Here is a 19066-nt window from a genome sequence, read left to right on the forward strand (position 1 = left end):
AGTATGGGGTTCCCTTCAGCTTTTGGTGTTGCAGTATGTGATCAGTATAGCAAAGGTTTTCCTGAACTGCTCTTTCAAAACTAGATGCGCAGTTTTGCATCAAATGTTGTTGGGCACCAGAGCATTGTGTGGCTTGAGTTGCTTTGTCTGTAATCAGAACTATCATCCACATTATATTTGAAGTCCTTTCAGACTTGTACCACTAGATTCCACAGGACACATATTACTGAGTCAGTAAACAAAAAGAGGAATAGCCTGAGTATAACCTATAATAAATAAAAGATTTTATTGTATTTTTTTCTTATTCAGGCTCCGGATGAAGAAAAATTAATTACAGACCTTGTCGTGCAGATGCATCAACAGTATCTCTCACAGAAATTACCCACAGGCAGCCTGCCAACAGCTTTGTGGAAAGCAGTTCTAAAGAAGAAAGCAATTTTGTAGTGATCAAACCATTTCATTTCTGGCTTAGACAAGAGCCTTGGCAAACATTTTATATAGTGAAGAATAACTTACTAAAGACTGCTAATTGATACCTTTGGTAATAGATGTAGATGAATTAGGAAATTAAATACCATTTAATTACAACATCTCAGTGTGTTGGGGGGTGTGGGGGTGTGCATTTATGTATTAATTCACATTTTACAGCTTCACATTCAGATACTTGACAAATACAGATACTTGACAAATTCAAATAATGCCAGAAAAACAACAAAAAAAGCCTTTCCATATTAAATCAGTACCTTTATATGTCAAATCTACTTCCCAAGTTTCCAAGTGTGTGTCCTAATACACAACACACTAGTAATGTCTAACACTATCTCTCTAACAAGGTCTCTCTACAGTAAACTTTGACTGAACAAAGATTTATATAATTTGGAAGTGATTTATATTGCAGAATAAGCTCTGCAATTATGACATGGACACTCTCTCAAACATACTGAATTTGAAAGATCTGTTAAATACATTTTCTTCAGATGTAAAAACTTTTCCTTTGAAAAAAATTGTAAAGGGCTGAACTGTAAACTTCACAAAGCAGAGCAACCAAACAGCTAAATCACAAACTCTTCCGTGATAAAACACAAAAATACGCATGCTAGAAATGAGATTTAGTTTAAATTACAAAAATAGGTATAAAATAACTTGGGCATGATCAGAAAGACCAAAGCAGGAAATGGGATACAACAAAGGATATAAAAGGTAAGAAAAAGCACATTATACTTTAAAACCAAGTGGAAAGCAAAGGAAAGAGTTTGCATCTCAACAGAAATGGAAAGCTGTTGGCAGGTGATGCTGAGACTGTTCAAGTGTTTTATGTCTTTGCCCTTCAGTCTTCACTAAGTCATTCAGTAGTCATCTGTCAAGCAGCAAAAACAGTTAACTCCACTGACAAAGGTCTAACTAAAACAGTGAGAAAACAGGCTAAGGTATACTTAGAAAAGTTAGATGTTGGCTGAGCCTGAGGGAATTCTCCAAAACAGACAGTAAATCAGCTGAAGCAACCCCAAAACTGCTGGCATTTCTCTTTGAGACCACAGAGAATGAGAATACTTGCCTTTATAAAATAAGAAATGGAGGAACAGAGAAATAATAGGCCAGTTGGTTTAACTTTGAATTTCAGAAAAATAATGAAAATTCTTTGTAAACACACAGAAGAAAGCAAGAAATTAGATAGCTGCCAAGATCAATTTGTAAGGAAGAAATTGTATCAGACCAATCTAATTTATGCTTATAAAGTAAGAAATCTTGTGGATAGGTAATATGCAACAGATGACACATGTCCTAACCTGATATTCTCATATGCATGGCAGGGAAGCAATATCTATATAAAGCTGCCATCAACTAGAGGCAAAGCTGTTGGTAAAACAGTAGTAATTACTATCAAACTGAAATGATGTCTCAAGCAAGGATCCTTAGAAGTCTATTCTGAACTCAACTGTATTAATATTTTCATTAATGGTTCACAAGCTTGATTAGAGAGTATACATATTACATTTATAGATCATCTTCATGCACACTGGAAGACAGAATTCAAAATGACCTTGACAAGTGAAATACATGTTCTGGAAAAAATAATATTCAACTCAAGAAGACCAGAACTCCCACAACAGATAGAAGTAATCATTTGCATGATTATAGTTAAACTCCTACAGGGTTTATCAAGAGGCAAATGCTGTCTATAAAACATATGAATTAATCCTTCCACATTATTCAGCAGTGGTAAGGTTTCAAATGGTGTAATTTTTCTGATTTGGGGCTCAACTATTATAAAAGAAGCTACCCAAATCATCAGCAATCTGGAAAGTATGGCCTACAAGAAAAGATTTGAAAAACTGCTGATGATAAATTTAGGAAAAAAAGCAAGTCAAAGGAGATACAGAAACCAGTCTTTAAATAAGTAAAAGATAACTGCAAATACAAAAGGTATTAACTGTTCTAATGAGGCATGAAGTTATGGTCTTAAATTGAAGAAAAAACTAGTGAGACCTCACTGCTGAATTTGACCATTCACTCACTTTCCAGAATAATGAAGTCTGGCAACTTTAAACATTGTTATTTACAGAACTCTAAAATAGTAGGGACATAAAGTAAATAACATGACCCGATGTTATTTCAATGTGGTGAACACCTGCTGAATGTTCTCAGTTCCAGCCTGAGCTTGGCAAAGTGACACTTACCATATTTTTCAATTCTGGAGACTTCAAAGGAAAAGAGTTTGCTGGTGTTGGCCTTTTCCTAACAGTGTGTCTGTATATGCTGTAAAATTGTCTTACAGTGTTTACCATCACTTCTCATCAGCCACAAAGCACCAGGAAATCATGGATGGGAAGATGAAGAATAACACGTTATAAGTTTCTCCACAAGTTACATCTGTCAACCAATTCCTTGCATGAGTATTAAAAGTCAAGGCAAGATTAAAACTAAATAAATAAAGCAGTGGACTGTGATAGGAGTAAAGGGAAGAAGTGGATGAGACTATGAGCCCTGATGTCTCTTTTTATACGCCCAGCATTCTAGAGTGCCAGTTGTTAATTTTTTGTTTGGAGTATAAATAGCACATTTATTAATAATAATTAGTATTATCATTATCACATTATTACTTAGTTTATACAACTGACTCAGCTGAAAGGTGTGGTGTGAATTAAATTTAAAAACTAAGGAGAAAGCAAAAGGGACTATTTGCCTCTGCCCATTCCTTTTCTTTACTGTCTACAATACTTTACTGTAATAAAATGGTTCCTGTGTTTGTTGTCATGCTTAAGGATGGTTACAGATTCCAGTCGTAGATGTGTGACCATTGTTTGACTGAAGGCCGGATAAACACCAAGCACTTTTTTGAAATGGAAATCATGTGTGCAAAGTATTTCTTCCTTACACGTCTTCTTTGAAATTCAGTTTTTTAAGAAGCTGAGTTATCTGATATCGGTAAGAAGAATCATGCTATCTAGGTGGAGACTATTTATTTGACACATTCAGCTGAACATAAGTCAAATAAAAATAAATAGTTCAGAAGATGAGAAACTCTGACTGAGTAGATGAACCATAATGAACTCACTGGTCACCAGTTGAAATACTTCTGAATGTTGCCAGGACAGCAGACATGAATGTTGGAAAATATCTTCTGCATCTTTGCATCTGAGCACTATAAACAAACTTCAAAAGAACAACAAAATTTTATGCTGGGAGCATTTCATCTCTCTATCACACTTTTATGCAAGTATCTGTAGAAGTTTTTTTTTTTTTTTTTTTACTAATAGCTTTTGAGATGAAATGCAAAATATATTGTCAAATCCAGTTCTTGGTTATTTCCTCAGGTCTGGATCACTGAAGTGCCACCAGTTTATGTAAGCTGAGAGACCATTCCAGTTTCTTCAGAAGTAGCCAGTTCCTTATGTCAGTCATTTGTATGTGGCCTTAGACTTAGACTGAGTGTGCCAAATGTAACTATGCCGGGTCTAGATTCTGATCATACATCACATCCGTTTAATTCCACTGACCTCAGCACAGTTCCTCCCCATTTGCATCAGTATAATACATAAATATGTCTGCTCCTAATGTAGCTTGGAGGCTATACCTATAGCACACTTCTAGTCTGCTCCTGCTGACTTCCACAGGGGTCTCAGTGAGGATATCGAAGACTGTCCTTCCACATGTAAGACTCTGTATAGGCTACTTCCTATTTTCTGGTGGATCTTGACCTCTCTGGCCAAAGATTCCGTAGATTATAAAATATCAATTGACACTTCTATTGCATTTCCCACATGCCAGTTAACTGTCCTAAATGTTAAGCTTTGTTGTATCAGAGGACTTTTTCATGGACTTGAGACATTTTTCTGAAAGGGTTTCATCAGAACTTGCGTGTTCCAGTTTTAGGTAAATTAATTGGCTTTCAGGTGGGGAGAAGGAGAGGAAGAAAAACAACCATGGTATTTTCCTGAAAAATTTCAGATTTGCTGTAGAATTTCACCATCTTCTTTCTTCTCATGTAGTGGTCTATCCCTTCGTTCAAGTATTGCCCACCTCATCTTTGAGGTCAAAAGTTCCAGACTGGTTCTTCACTGGTAAGTAGAAATTGTAGTCGCCAATGGTATGACTACCAGCCACAGATGCTCCAGCTAAAGTAAACTTTGGTTTATTTTGTCCCCTCCATGACACAGAGGAGACCTGAACAACATTTGGCAAAGAGATATTTTGAAATTACACAGGAAGAAATTGCATACTTATTAAAATTGCATATAAGGGCAAAACCTGTATGAGAAACTTGCCCTGTTTCAAAACAAAGTGCTAAGAACAGTCATTTCTGCAGTCCTGCATGTAATAATTTTTCTTCTCTACATCTTTCACTTAAATCCAAACCAGACACTACTTATATGGCTATTGTAATTGTGTAAATATCATTTACATTTTTCTTGCCAGGAATCTTTTTTCTATAAAGGAATCTATCATTTGCTTGTATTTGATAGAATCTGCCCTTTGACACCTGGCAAAGATGCAGAAACTTTGATTTAGTGGCTAGTTGTATGAATTAATGGCCTAGTTCAAAGCTTGCACAGGTCATTGAAATGAATCCTAGTGGCTTTGGAAAGTCCATAAGTACATTGGCTTTAGCAGTCATTACTATACTCTCTTAAGGAAGAAGTGTTTTCTCACAAATTCTGAAGAAAATGGTGTTCATTGTCTTTAGAATAATGCCTGATAAGAAAGATAAATTTATAATCTGTTTGGTCATGAATGAGGCATTTTAGAAAAGAGTTTTCTCATGCCAGATGATTGATGAGCATGCTAACGTAATTTTGTAGAACTTAGGTTTAATAAAATCTTTAGGCTTTTTTTTTCATTTTGGATTTGGTGAAAATGATTTCTATTTTGCAAAATATTTTTGTGGGAAAACTCAGCTCTCAAAACATGTTTGTCTAGCTAACTAGAAGCTTGGGCTAGGAAAACAGTAAAGAGTGATTGCAAAAATCTTGAAAACATTTCTATTTCTTCTTCCAGGAATGCTACAAGAATAAAATGTAAGGTGCCACAGTCCAAAAAATGTATTTTGTCAAAGTTAAACAGAACCTGAACCTCCACAGTTCCGATTTCTGTCTAAACTTAGAAACCATGTTTTTCATGGGTTCTAGCTTTGGCAATGATGATTTTTCTGATTTTTGCTATTGGAGAAAAGTAAATGTCTCTTCAGCAGACTGGAAAGAGTTCTTTAATTTTCACCCTGGTTTCATCTCCCTTTTAACATCAAAATAACTCTCTTGATTTAATTTGCTGATTTCGTTTTCTGATATTCTTTGGTTTAAGTAAAATCTGAATGAGATTCTGTACCTCTAAGGGAAGGAGGAAGTGGAGGAGGAGGAGATCTTTCCTTTCCTTTCCTTTCAAGAATGGATCAAGCTCCATTTTCAGACTAGTGAGGTTTGCTTTTATTTTTTTCCCTCAAGTTCTGACTGAAAATCTGTTTCAGAACATCACTGCCCCAGTGCTTACAAACCTTTTCCTTATGCCTGTTCCATATATGATGTGGTCACGTGTAAAGAGATATAATGAGATGACTTCCTTAGCCTAGCAAAATGAGGCTTTAGAAAAGATATAGCTACTACCTGTTGACTCACTGTGGAGTAAACACCAGGACGGATAAGAGATATTGGAGGTACTGGAGGACATATTGGAAGGCAAAGGTATTACATGAACACAGGAGTATAAACTGGCCATATGTTTTGGCTAGAAATTAGCCGCCTGCAAGTTTCATTTAAATACCCCTACAGCTTGCACTGAAGGAGAGAGTAAGGAGGTTGCTAAAGATCAGGTACAGCAACATCTTTCTAATAGAAGGGAAAAGAAAATTACTTAGTTCCCAGATAGCACTAAATATGCATATGAAAATAATATTTTCTCTGTCAGTTTCAAGAGTGATTAGACTTGATGACCCTTCCGAATCCTTTTCTGGTCCTATTTTCTGTCTTTATCTTAATAAAAAATAAGTCATCAAAGAAGATCAGCAAGGTAGGTCAGGCACACTTTCGCTGAGGAAAAATAAGTGCCATTTAACTTATTTTCCATTTACTTCCTTAATTTTAACTAGTCTTCCATATTAGAGAAGCAGAACTGTATTTGTCCAGCTCAGTCTCTACCTCTTCCTCCATTTTTAAACAGAATATTTAACAGCCAATCTTTCCAGTAGTATAACAGTCCTTGATTTAATATCTTTATTTAGAGCTCTTGCTAAAATTCTGCAATTTCCTGGGTCAGTTCTGGCAGTGCTCTGGGATGGAAGTGACTTCAGCTGACAAGTAACATACACATTACCATCTGCTTGATGTGGTAGGTTCTGTTGCTGCACACTCTTTCCCACTGAAAGTGTAACATTTTGCGCAGAAAAAAACACTTGGCCATGACATTGTATGTGTTTTGGTGGCTGAGTCAATACACACTCCAAGTTTTCTCTAGTGAAGTCAATCGGAATATTAGCGTTAACTTTAGAGGGACAATGATGTCATACTTCTTATTGGAAAGGTTGGAGCAGGTGCCTCTTTTTTAAAATGATGTATCTGAACTACAGTATAAATTAATATAAATCAAACATAAATCAAAACCCACAAAGTGAGAGAAGAACTTAATTAGGAGTGAAAGCCAACATCATTAGTCATAAGATAGGCCCATCAAAGCAGTAACATAGCTTTCACATGAAATTAAATGTTTTTTGTACTGATCCTGGCCAAGTAAAGTTTCTGACCAAAAATAAGTCAAAGATCTGAAATAAATGATTTACAGTTCATCTTTTTCTTGACAAAGATTTGATGAGTTCATCAAAAGCAACGTTTCAAGACATTCTGAAATAAATCTGTGCAACTGTATATATATTAAATTGATTAGAGGAGACATTATTATGTAACCTCCATTTCGTTTACTAAGCTGACAAACCAGTATCATTTCATTGTTTTGAAAAGAGCAAATCAAACATGGGAAACAGCTGATTTCCATTTCAGCATACTTACTTTATATGCTATGCATAAGACTTAGAATCTTCATAGTATATAAAATTATATTTGCCTAAGGAAAGCCACCATTTGCCAGTAAAATGTAGAAATTACTTTAATAATTTGTAGTGAGAAAACTGTTAAGCCTTGGGCTTGTGGCAAACTGAACTTCCATCTAAGTACAAAGCAATTGTTGTGTTTTTTGACCAGAATAAAAGTGAAATGAAACAAGCTACACTACCCTATTAAAACACTTTGTAATATATGGACACAGTCCAAGAGACACAGCAAGTCTACTGGCATATATTCCAAGCTCTGACTCATAAAAAGTTGGACATAGTCAGAACCATTTCTGGCAGGAATAAAGTGCTTTACACTAGAGAAAAAAAAGAAATGCTGCAGTTGGGGAGAGGCGGTGGAATTTAAGAAGATTATTTCTTAAAAGCAAAATAACCAAGGATATACTTTGTGGATACGTATATTAATATTTTTCTGCTTACCTCAGCAAAATCCCACTTTGGTCTTGAACAGAATCATATATATATGTGCCTATATAACTTGAAAATGGTACAACTTGTCTTTTGATAGTAGATCTTATGGGGGAAAATCCCATGTACATACTTCCTCCCCTTTCTTATCCTCCTTTTCAAGTGCATATTTGTTGTGTGACCTTGCTTCTTCTTGAGAAAATGAAGAAAAGACATTCTCATGGAGAAGAAAATAGTCAAATTTCCTTCTCTGCATGACTCTACCAGTTTTTAGCCTGCGGCAATTGACGCTGCAGATACATCACTTCCTGGATCAGGTAAGCTTTACAGAAGGAAAATTTGTAGCACCAAAGGAAAATAATTTCAAGAGGAGAGAATGAGAAGAAGCAAATATTTCAGTAAAGGTATTTAATAAAATTAAGGTCACTTAATAATGGATGTACTATCCCAGAACAATAAAGAGAAATAAATTTTCTTCATTCTGTCACAATATAGCTGTGTGACTGGTCATGCAGGACCAGAACCAAAAAGGTCTCCTGACTCTTTGTCTTGTAATGAAAGTAACACAGACAAAAACAGAATGAAATTCCTGAAGTGCAGTTTAGACCGAATCTGGGCACATGAACTCAGGAGGCCAGTCCAAAAGACCCTGCCTAACTGGCAAACACACAAGATTTTTCTGGCTTTGGGTACCTAAAGTTGCACAGCTGCTTCAGGTCCAGAAGCAAGTTAGCTGGACTGACCAGAAAAATTTTCTGAGGGTGTCATTTTCCAGTAACCACTGGCTTCTATGGCAAGTCAGGCCTTTAAGGTCATGTGTACAGTTTATGTATGGCTCACAGAAGCTGGTGCTTGCTCTCCGGCTAACTTGAGGTCCCTAAAGCTTTTTCGTGGACCTCAGCCTTGCACAGTGCTTGAAGACAATTAGGTATATAAGAAGAGGATCCACAAAAGCATCGCGCTGAGCAAGGAACCATCTAATTTGGTCTGGCTTTTTCTTCCCCATCAGACATAATGCTATATCGCATCGCTTGTCAAAGAAACATCAGAAATCTAGAAATTTCAAGAATACATACTTTTGAAATGAAGGTAGATGTTCATATAGATCCATGGTCTGGATGATTCCATGCTTTTGTGGCTTATTGTGATAACTAGCTGTGAAACAATCATTTGTCTAGAAACCAGGTCTCAAAAGAGTGGCTAGAGAACCTCAAAAGCTGAATCGCTTTTGGAAGGAGGAGGAGGATGAAACAGCAACTCCAAGTAAAAATACAATATCACTCCAAACTTAACAGAGAAAGTATAAATACAGAAAGTAAAAAACACCCTTTGTACATAGATCTCAGTTTTGAGGCTGAATCAAAGAGCAAAAGACAGGATGCATGCTTAGCATGATATTCTTATTCAGAATTTGAATGGGGCAGTCTTACATAAAGAAGAATCTTCCTCATTTTGGACCATTTCTTTATTAACTTAGGGATTTTTTTTTAGATAAATCAAAATGGAATTTGGAATGTGCAGCAAAAGTTGGGTCATCAGCTGTGTTTTTTTCACTTGATCCGAACTCCTCATTACCTACGAACTACTATTACCTAATTTTCTGATGTGGAGATGTCATCTCCTATACAGGATGTTAATTTTCTGAGTTATTTTTAGATGACCTGATATGGAGATTCAAGTATTATATAGATCTGAGATAAATGAAGGAGGATTGTGAGTTTGTAATCACCTGTAATTCCTTGCTACTTTTCAGGAAAAATAAATGAACACACAATATGTTCCTTTCTCAATTTGTGCTGCATGTATGACTAGTAAATATCATACTATTCATTTTTTTTACAGTACTCTCAGGCCAGAGATATTTACTTAAGGGATGGCCTTGGTTTCAGGACTAAAGCTATAAATATATTGCATGTAACATGGTAACATTGAACACTAAAGGAATGATACTAGTAACGTTTAGTATAGCGTTTAAAAGGGAAAACTAAATGTGAGGCACAGTTCCAACCTTAGCTCAATGAAGGAGGGAGATGGGGTTCTTTCTGGTCTTTCTCAGTATACAAACAGCACTTAGTGGAAAAGTAAAAGCTCTAGTGAAAGGCAGAAAAAGCTTATTTAGGAGGCAAGAGAGGTAATGAGACATACTGTCCAGGGGGATATGAAGCAAAAATTACTAGGTGTGTCAAGATGACTGGATGATTCTTGTCTAGCGTGGAATCTGGTAGAACCTCAGAGAATTGCACATGGGCGTCTAGGATGTCTGTGAAAGGATGCACACGCCCAAGCAAGTGAGGAAGTGTTTAGGGAACAGTGACAGCAAATGTTCAGTAACATTCTGCTCTGCTTCTCAAATGAATGTTTCTGGCCTGATCTAAGCATTTTTTCTATATAATGTTCTCAAGATGGAATTCCCTTAAAAAAACTCACGCTATGATAAACCCTTTAGGCATTGCATGCAGATGTAGGGTTGTGTTTGTTTATTCTGCAAGCAGAAGAAATTCAAATAATATGATTCCTTAAATATGTTTAGAATTAAATATATCTTTAAATTATTTATACTATAGGAATTGGAAAGTCAAATAGTCCTTCAGAAGGACCAGATTTTGAAATTATTTTCCAGCTTTACCTCAGTTGTTAGTCATGCAAAACCCACTCTGACTACAGATTTTCCTTAAAGTGTTCTCTTTGCTCAGTTTAGTCACAAGCAAGGATACACACAACAGAACAGAACATACCAGAAATTAGCATTTAAATAAAAGATCCTTAATGTTCATACAAATTGGCTATTTTTGTAGACTGTAAAGCAGAAAGCTCCACTGTAAGTCATTCAGTCTGAACTTTGGCAGGATGTTACCCAGAAGCACCTCAATCAAGTCCATATCTTTCTGTGGAGCTAGAGCTGGGATAAAGTAAGTGTGTACAAGACAGAAATAAGAACACTGTATAAGCCACATGTTGTTCTGAGGAAAAATTCATCTTGTCCAGTGCCTTGTCTGTTACGTCCTTAGAGAAGACAAACAATGACCACCTGAGCAAGGCAGCCCCAAAGCTGAATGCTTCCACTTGTACCTGCACTATGAAATGCTGCCACAGGATGCAATTAAACTCTGAAAGGGATCCCAAAATTGATAGCCAGGCCCCTTGCCTTACAGGGTTTTTGTCACTTTCAGCTAACATATTTTTTTATGGAAACTATAAGGAGTCATCTGCACTATTTTGTCATCTTGAATGTTTCTTCTGTAGTAAATTCAAAGACAAACCACTCTGTATATGATATTGCTGGTTCCATTAACTTGGAGTATAGCTCTAGATGCCCGTGATAACATAGCATCACACCAATGGCACCTATTAGTCTATCATATTTCTTTCCGTCTTTACGCAGGCTTTGCCAAAAAGTAGCGTAGACCCCCTCTGCTAAGCAAGCTCATTCAAAGTAGTATGTCAGTAATGCAGTAAAAAGCACGACAGTTTCGAACACTACGTGTTATCTGCACTGCAGGTCTCCTCCTCTCTTTCAGACATGTCAGAGAGCAAAACTCTGCAACCCTATGGGTAATAGTTTTCTACAGTAGCTGGTTGTGTACCACAGCTGTGCAGATAGGGACTGTGGTCTCATTTGGCTTGCAGATGTCTAGCTTTCTGCAAAGTTAAACCTTCAGCTTGAGTGACTGAAGTTTCCTGTGCAGCATGGGCTGCCTAGGTAACTTGTGAAGCTTCATACACATTCTAACTGATCTTTGCAGGTCTCGAGGCTCAGAGAGACTATAATCCTTCATAGGACCAGCAGCAGTTCTAGCACTGATCATTTAGCTTCCTGTTTGTGTCTCATGATATGGCTTGTCCAGCTTTTCACCTGAGGGCAGAGTTCCTAGAAAGATGTCCTTCTTGTGTCGGTTCCTGGCTTTCACCTCTTTTTCTAGATGTTATTGCCATCTGAGTCTTGGTATTTCACGGATCTTTTCTCTTTACCATGTTTTTCTTCTAGTAAAATCTTCTTTAGATTTCTGTTCTCTTAGTGCATGCTGTTTTTATGGTCTATACTTAGTCTTATTGCATCTCTGAGAGATATCTTTCCTCTCTATTACAACAGTCTTTTCTAAAGCAATTTCCCCTGAACTGTAAGCATAATGTGGATTGTTTGTTTCATATGCTATTCAGTTTTGAACCTTCTCTCATAATAGCCTTCTCTTCTCTGAGATATGTTTCTATGAGAAGTTGTGCATCAGAAGAAATTTGATGCCTCTAATATTAGCACTGCATTGTCTCCTACTATTGCTTCTTTTCCTATTCCACATTTGTAATATTAGCAGCTATTAATATATTCTTTTGTTCTGCTCTCGGCATATTCTCTCAGACATTAAAAGTCTCTCAGACTGGATCCAAAGATGCAAAATGCTGTCGCTGGTTAACATGATATCACTCATCATGGTAGCTGTCCACCTATGGGTCCTTAGCCTATTTCAAAAACAAAGTAATGTGATTTGGGTTAATCCTCTTTCATCATCACATAAATTTCTCTGAATACCACATTGACGCAGGCTGAGAGTACTCTCAGGTAGTTTTTAGGACTTAGATGGCACTAATGACCCAATTAAGGACGAACCAGCAGTAACTTGATCATAGGGTAGAGCCCTTTTAGTTACACTCTTTCCCTCATGGGTGCAGGCTGGAACATGAGGAGTAGCAGCAAAACATCACCCACGGTATGTAGCAGGATATTCACCTGATAGTCCTACGCTCTCAAGATCAAACCAGAGGCCACCAGGCCACCAGGACAGTCATCAGGAGGAAGAGGTGCACTGGATGACCTGAAGGTCCATGTAACCCAGCAATTGGTCTCTTAGAGGAGACAGTGCTGAGGGAAAAGCTACAAGCAGCAAAGTAAGCAGATACATGTCTTGGTTTACCCTACAAATGTCCAGCAATCAGCAGTTTACGGACCTCCTGAGAAAGAAGCAGCACCCACATTCAATACCCATGATAAATATTCCTTTCATAAATTTGCTGAAGTCCAACATTTTCATTGCCTCTTGTATGGAAAGCATTTCCTTAGAAACCTGCTGACTGACACTTCTTGTGAGTGTTTGTTCTCTATGGCAGCAAATAATTCTTCCTTATTTATTTTCTGTAGGCCATGAATAATTTGTGAGCTCCATCACATTCTCCTCCCACCTTTGCCCATTTAGATGTATATCTTTTAAGCGGAAAAGGCCTAGTCCAAGTCAGGATGACTAACATCAAAATTCTCTAAAGACTTTGTGCTGTCAGAGTCTGCTAGGCTGAGGAAGAGCCATATCTCCTTTCTAAAACACTTTCCTAGACATTCTAGTTTATATTACTTGCATTTATGTTCACTTTTCTGTATTTTCTTTTCAGACAAAGACTCATCTATTTCTGAAACCAGTTGTTTTTGCAGAATTAACAAAATGAGAGGGGACTTAAGTTTCCTACCATGAAGGACCTCTCATTTACAATTTTATCCATGCAACAAACCCAGGACCTCTCAGCGAAACATGCATAAGTCTATACTTAATCCACAGGCCTTATTTTAAAGTACTATTTAAAGAACTCTTTGTATTTCCACATTGTTAATAGTGGTGAAAAGGCAGTTCTTACTTTTCAGATGTGCAGCTGTATTGTTGGATAGTGGTTTAGTTTTGCAAAAGGGAGTAAAATATTTGGAAGCATTTATTAAATGCATGCTGGCAGACATTACCCCTATAGTTAAGTAAGTGCTTTAATCATGTAATCGCATTCCAAGCATCTTAAAGCTTGGTCTTTTTGATAAATTACTTTGATGTTGAAGACAGATATGCAGTACACTTCACAATGTATTTGCATTCATCTTCCTTCCATAGAAAATGTACTGGTTTTTTTCTGAAATAGTCCTAGATGAACCATTCTATGTTTAGGATTTTATCTCTGACCATATAGCTGTTTCTCCAGCTGGTGGAGAAAAAACATTTTTATTACATTCTGTAATCAAAGACATTGCTTTCATTAGGAGCATGCAAGAATATCAAATTTTAGACATGCCTGTGGCAAACTTCCAGTGTCATTTTATGTATATATGGATGAATTCAAAGGGTCTTTTAATCAGCAGTGCTTAAAATGTTTGTACTATTTAACTGATTCTCCAGTAAGCAGAAAGAAAAAGTCAAGGGGATTTGGCAAATGCTTATAAAGTAAAATTTAGAGTTTTCTACTAATTTCCTTATTCTAGACTAATATCATAAAGAAAGTTACTCTTTTTCTTTTATTGGCTAATAAAAATACATCCAATTGGTCATGACAAACTTCTAGAATGAATACCATTCTGCTTAGAGTAATACTCTTCATGTGTGAAACCATTATTTTTAAAGTTATGATAATCATGTTGTTTGACCTTTTTCATAAGAAAGTCAGCACATTTTTGATCCATTAGTTTCTGCATCAAAACTACATCTGTGACTGAATGCCAGAATATCTTTTCAAGCAGTGGATTTCAACCTGGTGTTTGGTTACTCTTGAGAGCAATGTGAAAGAAAAGCAAGATCTATTGTCATTAGGCTTAAATTTGGTATAGGGCATCCTACTGAAAAACACTCACTCGCAGTAATAGCAATAGGTCTCAGACTTAAGGAATTTTTAGGATTAGGAATTTAAAGAGTCTCTTTACAGAGGAGAAATACTTATTGTGCAATGAATGGAATAGTATAGATGAGATAGCTGGAGTAGCATGTGTATAACCAACATACCCTCTGCTACACTGGCTTTTGGCATATAGCTTAAACAATATTCTGCCTGGTCTAAACTAGCCTAGTAACTCATTGGTCCAAAAAACACTCAGGCAAGGGTCGGTGAATCACAAAGGTGAGCTCCTCCTCAGTTGTGCTGAGCATGCCTTGGCCACAGCTTCAATCTCCTTTTAGAGTGCAGTATTTTCTTTAAACAGCTTTAACAGCTTTTGTACATAGTTTTCCTGCAGCAGTTTGTTAGTTTTTTGTAAATATGTCACATCTCCACTCATGGTCTGACTAGAGCTGAGATGAGCTGATGAATAATCATCATTGTCTGAAAACATTTTTTGTTTCCCTCTCCTGCGACACATAAAGCATTCACAAGATCAAACAGAAACAGTTGTGTTACAGTCCCTGAAATTTATGGTGAGTTGCTCAATTTCCCCATGAAGGATATTCTCCCACAAACACTTCATTTAATCAGTCACTTGATTGAACTATTGTTGCCAGAAATGTGCTTGTCAATTACAGTCTACTGATTCTGATATTCCTGGATTCATTTTAACAGTATGTAGAATCTGTGTCCTGTTAAAATACTTTCCACCAGTTAAAATATGTTGATGCGACACAATTGCCTATGTTTTTATTTTAACTTTCCATAATTATATGGTTTCCATGCACACAAATGAAATACTAGTTATTCTATAGTAATTGTAGATGAACTACCCACAATGCATTCTACTAATGAAATTAGTTTTTCCTAACAAGAACAACACATTTTGTAGCAAAACAATGGGTAGAATTAAAAGAAGAATTATTATTGGAAGAAATTTTTAAAAAGCAAAGTTAGAGCCTCAATACACATTTGACAACCACATCTTGTTTCTGTACAAACCATGATAGAGATCATTATTAAATACACCTGCTAACACTGAGGTGGAATTCTAAGCTTTAAACTTGAATTTACTTTTGCCAACTACCTTTGTCCTGTCTGCAGTCAACGCCCCAGACAGCACCTTAGTGTCCCTTGGTAAAATAGTTCACATCTATGCTGTACATTGGCATAGTCTTCCCCAGAGATTATTGTCTAGTCTGCATGTGGGCAACTTTGTCAGAGAACTACCTAACTCATTGCAGAGGGACTACCAAGTGTAAACTAACGTCTTTGCAGTGTGGACCATGTAACATGACCCAAGAGGGAGCAAAACAAATTGGAAGTGCAAATGTGCCTTCTGTGACATATAGAATAATTGACAGTTCTTCAACTTTGAATTACGCAAGGATTTGAATTCAAGGCTACCTGTCTGCTTCTGCCCAAAATATATTTGAATTATGCCATTTGTTTCTAAAACTAGAGGACAGCAGCGGCAGAACTGGTAACACAGAGGAAGAAGGTAGAGGCCAAGAGCTCAATGCTTTGGTGCAGCTGGCAGAGTCACTTGTCCAGAGACCTGGAGCTTGGAGGTTCTGGCATGGAAACCTCCCGAGTCATCTCTGCAACTGACTGCTCTAGAGCCACTCATAGACCCTGAAGTGCTCAGGTGTATGCCACATGGCCCAGTCAGCTTGGAAGATGAATATTGACCAGACAGTCAAGTCTTCTGAGGCCATTAATTCTTTTATCATCAGTGCTTATCCAAAAACCTAAACAATTGTGTTCACTTGCCCATCCTTGAATGACGAGGTCACAGCTGGACTGCTGCCGCCTTCTCTCTCTCTCTGCTTTAACAATCATCTCAGTTTAAATAAGAGGCAAACACATAGCAAACACTTGCCTTAACTTTCCCTCTAGAGAAATACTTCTGTAAAGCTAGATTATTTCCAACTCTGCACAATCTGAATTCCCTTGAGTAGGAAATGTATGTTATTCACTCACTAGATATTGAATATGCAAGTCTCAGCTAAGCTTCTATTCCATAGCTTCCCACTTATTCTCACTAAAGGCCTATGTCTATGGTAAGAAATAGCAAGTTAAAAAATAAATTGTTTTCATTTGTGGTTTAACTTAATTTTTTTGCAAAACCATATAATAAATATGAGCTACAAAATATTAACTTGGATTCCAGTTTGAACTGTCTTCAGACTCTGGGGTTCCAGAGTCTTGGTTTATGGCCATATTTCATAAAGGTTAGTGGAGGCTGTACAAGTTGACCCTGAGTGTATTGTTTCATTCAATTAAGTGAGATGAAGTATCAAATAAATAGATGTACCTTCATCCCAATTCTTTATACTGTTCATAGCCACTTTTACAGAACTGGTCTTCCAACACAGAATCTGATGACTTGATGAACTTATGCACAATACACATTAAAGACTTCACTAGCAACAGCAGTAAGACTTTGTTTTGCTGTTGACTTTTATTAAGAAATACTAAAGGTTCTTCAACTCTCTCCTGGCCAGTGGTGATTTTCATGGTCTGATATAGTAGACTCCTCCTCTCTTACACCATTCCACATGTAGCTAGTGCTTCTGCCAGTTGTTCAGATGGAAAGGGTGGAGTTAGAATTGTCTTAGAAAGGAAATTAATATTTTGTACTGGAAATAGAGTAATGCAAAAATTACCATTACTATGTAGAGTTCAGCTTATAAATCAAATAGGTGGTTAAAACTTCATTCTCAGATAAATAAAATCCAGACATTTTTACGGTTTGACAAAACAATAGAGACTTACTATAATACAAAAATAATTTGTCGTTAACAAATCATCTGCCCTGACAGAAAATGGGCAAATGATGGATTACACAATGTACTTAACAAATCTGCGCATAGACAACAAAAACAATATTGTCTATAAAATCTAGTATTAATTATGGAGGATGATTAAAAACAAAGAGGTTTGGGGAAGCATTTCTTTAAGATGGAGATGTCAAGTCTCTGTCTGAAGACTGTAATGTTTACTACAAATGTTAGAAATGTATCACATCTTTAATATGATGTTGTGTAATTACTCCATTTGATTTGTATTGAATATGTGTACTAAAATGTTTAGCTGACTGTTAAGTCTAATAAGTAATGCAATGACTTATATGTCAGCATGTTTATACCTCCTCCCAACATGCCATTTTGTGACTATACCGTGTCATTACAGTACAGTGTTTATTAGATTTCATATTGAAATCTTCTTTATATGAAATCCAAAAATACATTTATTCATATTTAGTTTTCTTCTGTTCAATTTAACAAACACATACCATGGGATCCTCTGAAGGCCACAGTGATTTGAGTCTCTTTTATATTATTCTCATTTTACTTTTTCAAATAATCCCCTCTACTTTTCTTCTGTCTTACACTTAAACTAGCTGCACAGCACTAGCTGCCATGGCAGCAGCATTTTCCAGTCTAGCACCCCCATGCCCTGTGTCCCTCTGTGCAGCAATATCATAAAATAACACTCTACAACAATTTGAGTGGAAGGGAGTTCTGGAGGTCATCTAGTCCCACCTCCTGCTCACAGCAAGGCTAAGTGCGAGATGAAATCAGGGTGCCCAAGGCCTTGTCCTGAGCCACATCCATACTTTCATTCCTGAAAAGACCCTAAGGAAACCTCCAAGGTCATCCACCAGAACAGGCCACTCTGTGTAGTCCATGCTCAGTGGAGACTGTATGACTCCTGACATATCTCTGAGAATGAGATCCTCATGGAGGGTCTGGGGAAAGCTGTGGACAGACCTCCTCCACTGTCACACAACAGGCTGTGGGCCAGGGTGCCCTGAGCTGCTACAGATGCTTGATCCACCCCCAGCACTTGGTCCTGGCATGAGGGCATTGGATGGTGCATATTCCTTATATTCTGGTTAAAAGCCTTCTCCCTAAGAATATTCCTTCCATACTCACACAGGAAAAAGCTGGAATGCTCCTATAGATGCCTCTGGAAGGCATCTTTGGCTTGCTAATCGTGGAAAGCTAAAGGCCTAGCAGGACAATAAAAAGTACCAACCCACTTCCCAGAAGAAGAGGGCTGGTAAAGAATTGTAGGATTGTTACCAAGTACCATCAGCATGAGAACCCTGTTTTTTGTTGCTAGGCTATTCAAAGGGAGTGGGTTGAATGGGCAATATGGCTGTACATTTTCCCAGAACTGAAGCAGGTCACAAGGGCTGAAAGTGTTCAAACCGATAGATTTGCATTTTTTAAATATGAGTGGAAAGGAGGAAAGGATGGGCATATGCACAAAGGATGGAAAAGCTACATGGGTAGTTTGTAGAGCAAACATCCCAAGATATCTGCAAGGGCCAGGGCACTAATCCTCCATCCTGTAACCAGCCAGGCATGGCATGATTAATTTTGATTATAGTTGCAATATTTTGGACATATTTCTGGTTCAAGAAGTCCCTAAACTTAAGATTCTGGAACTGGGAAAGTATGAGAAAGGCTCCATTTGTGC

Source organism: Dromaius novaehollandiae, chromosome 1 (assembly GCF_036370855.1).
Source record: "Dromaius novaehollandiae isolate bDroNov1 chromosome 1, bDroNov1.hap1, whole genome shotgun sequence".
Classification (NCBI taxonomy): domain Eukaryota; kingdom Metazoa; phylum Chordata; class Aves; order Casuariiformes; family Dromaiidae; genus Dromaius; species Dromaius novaehollandiae.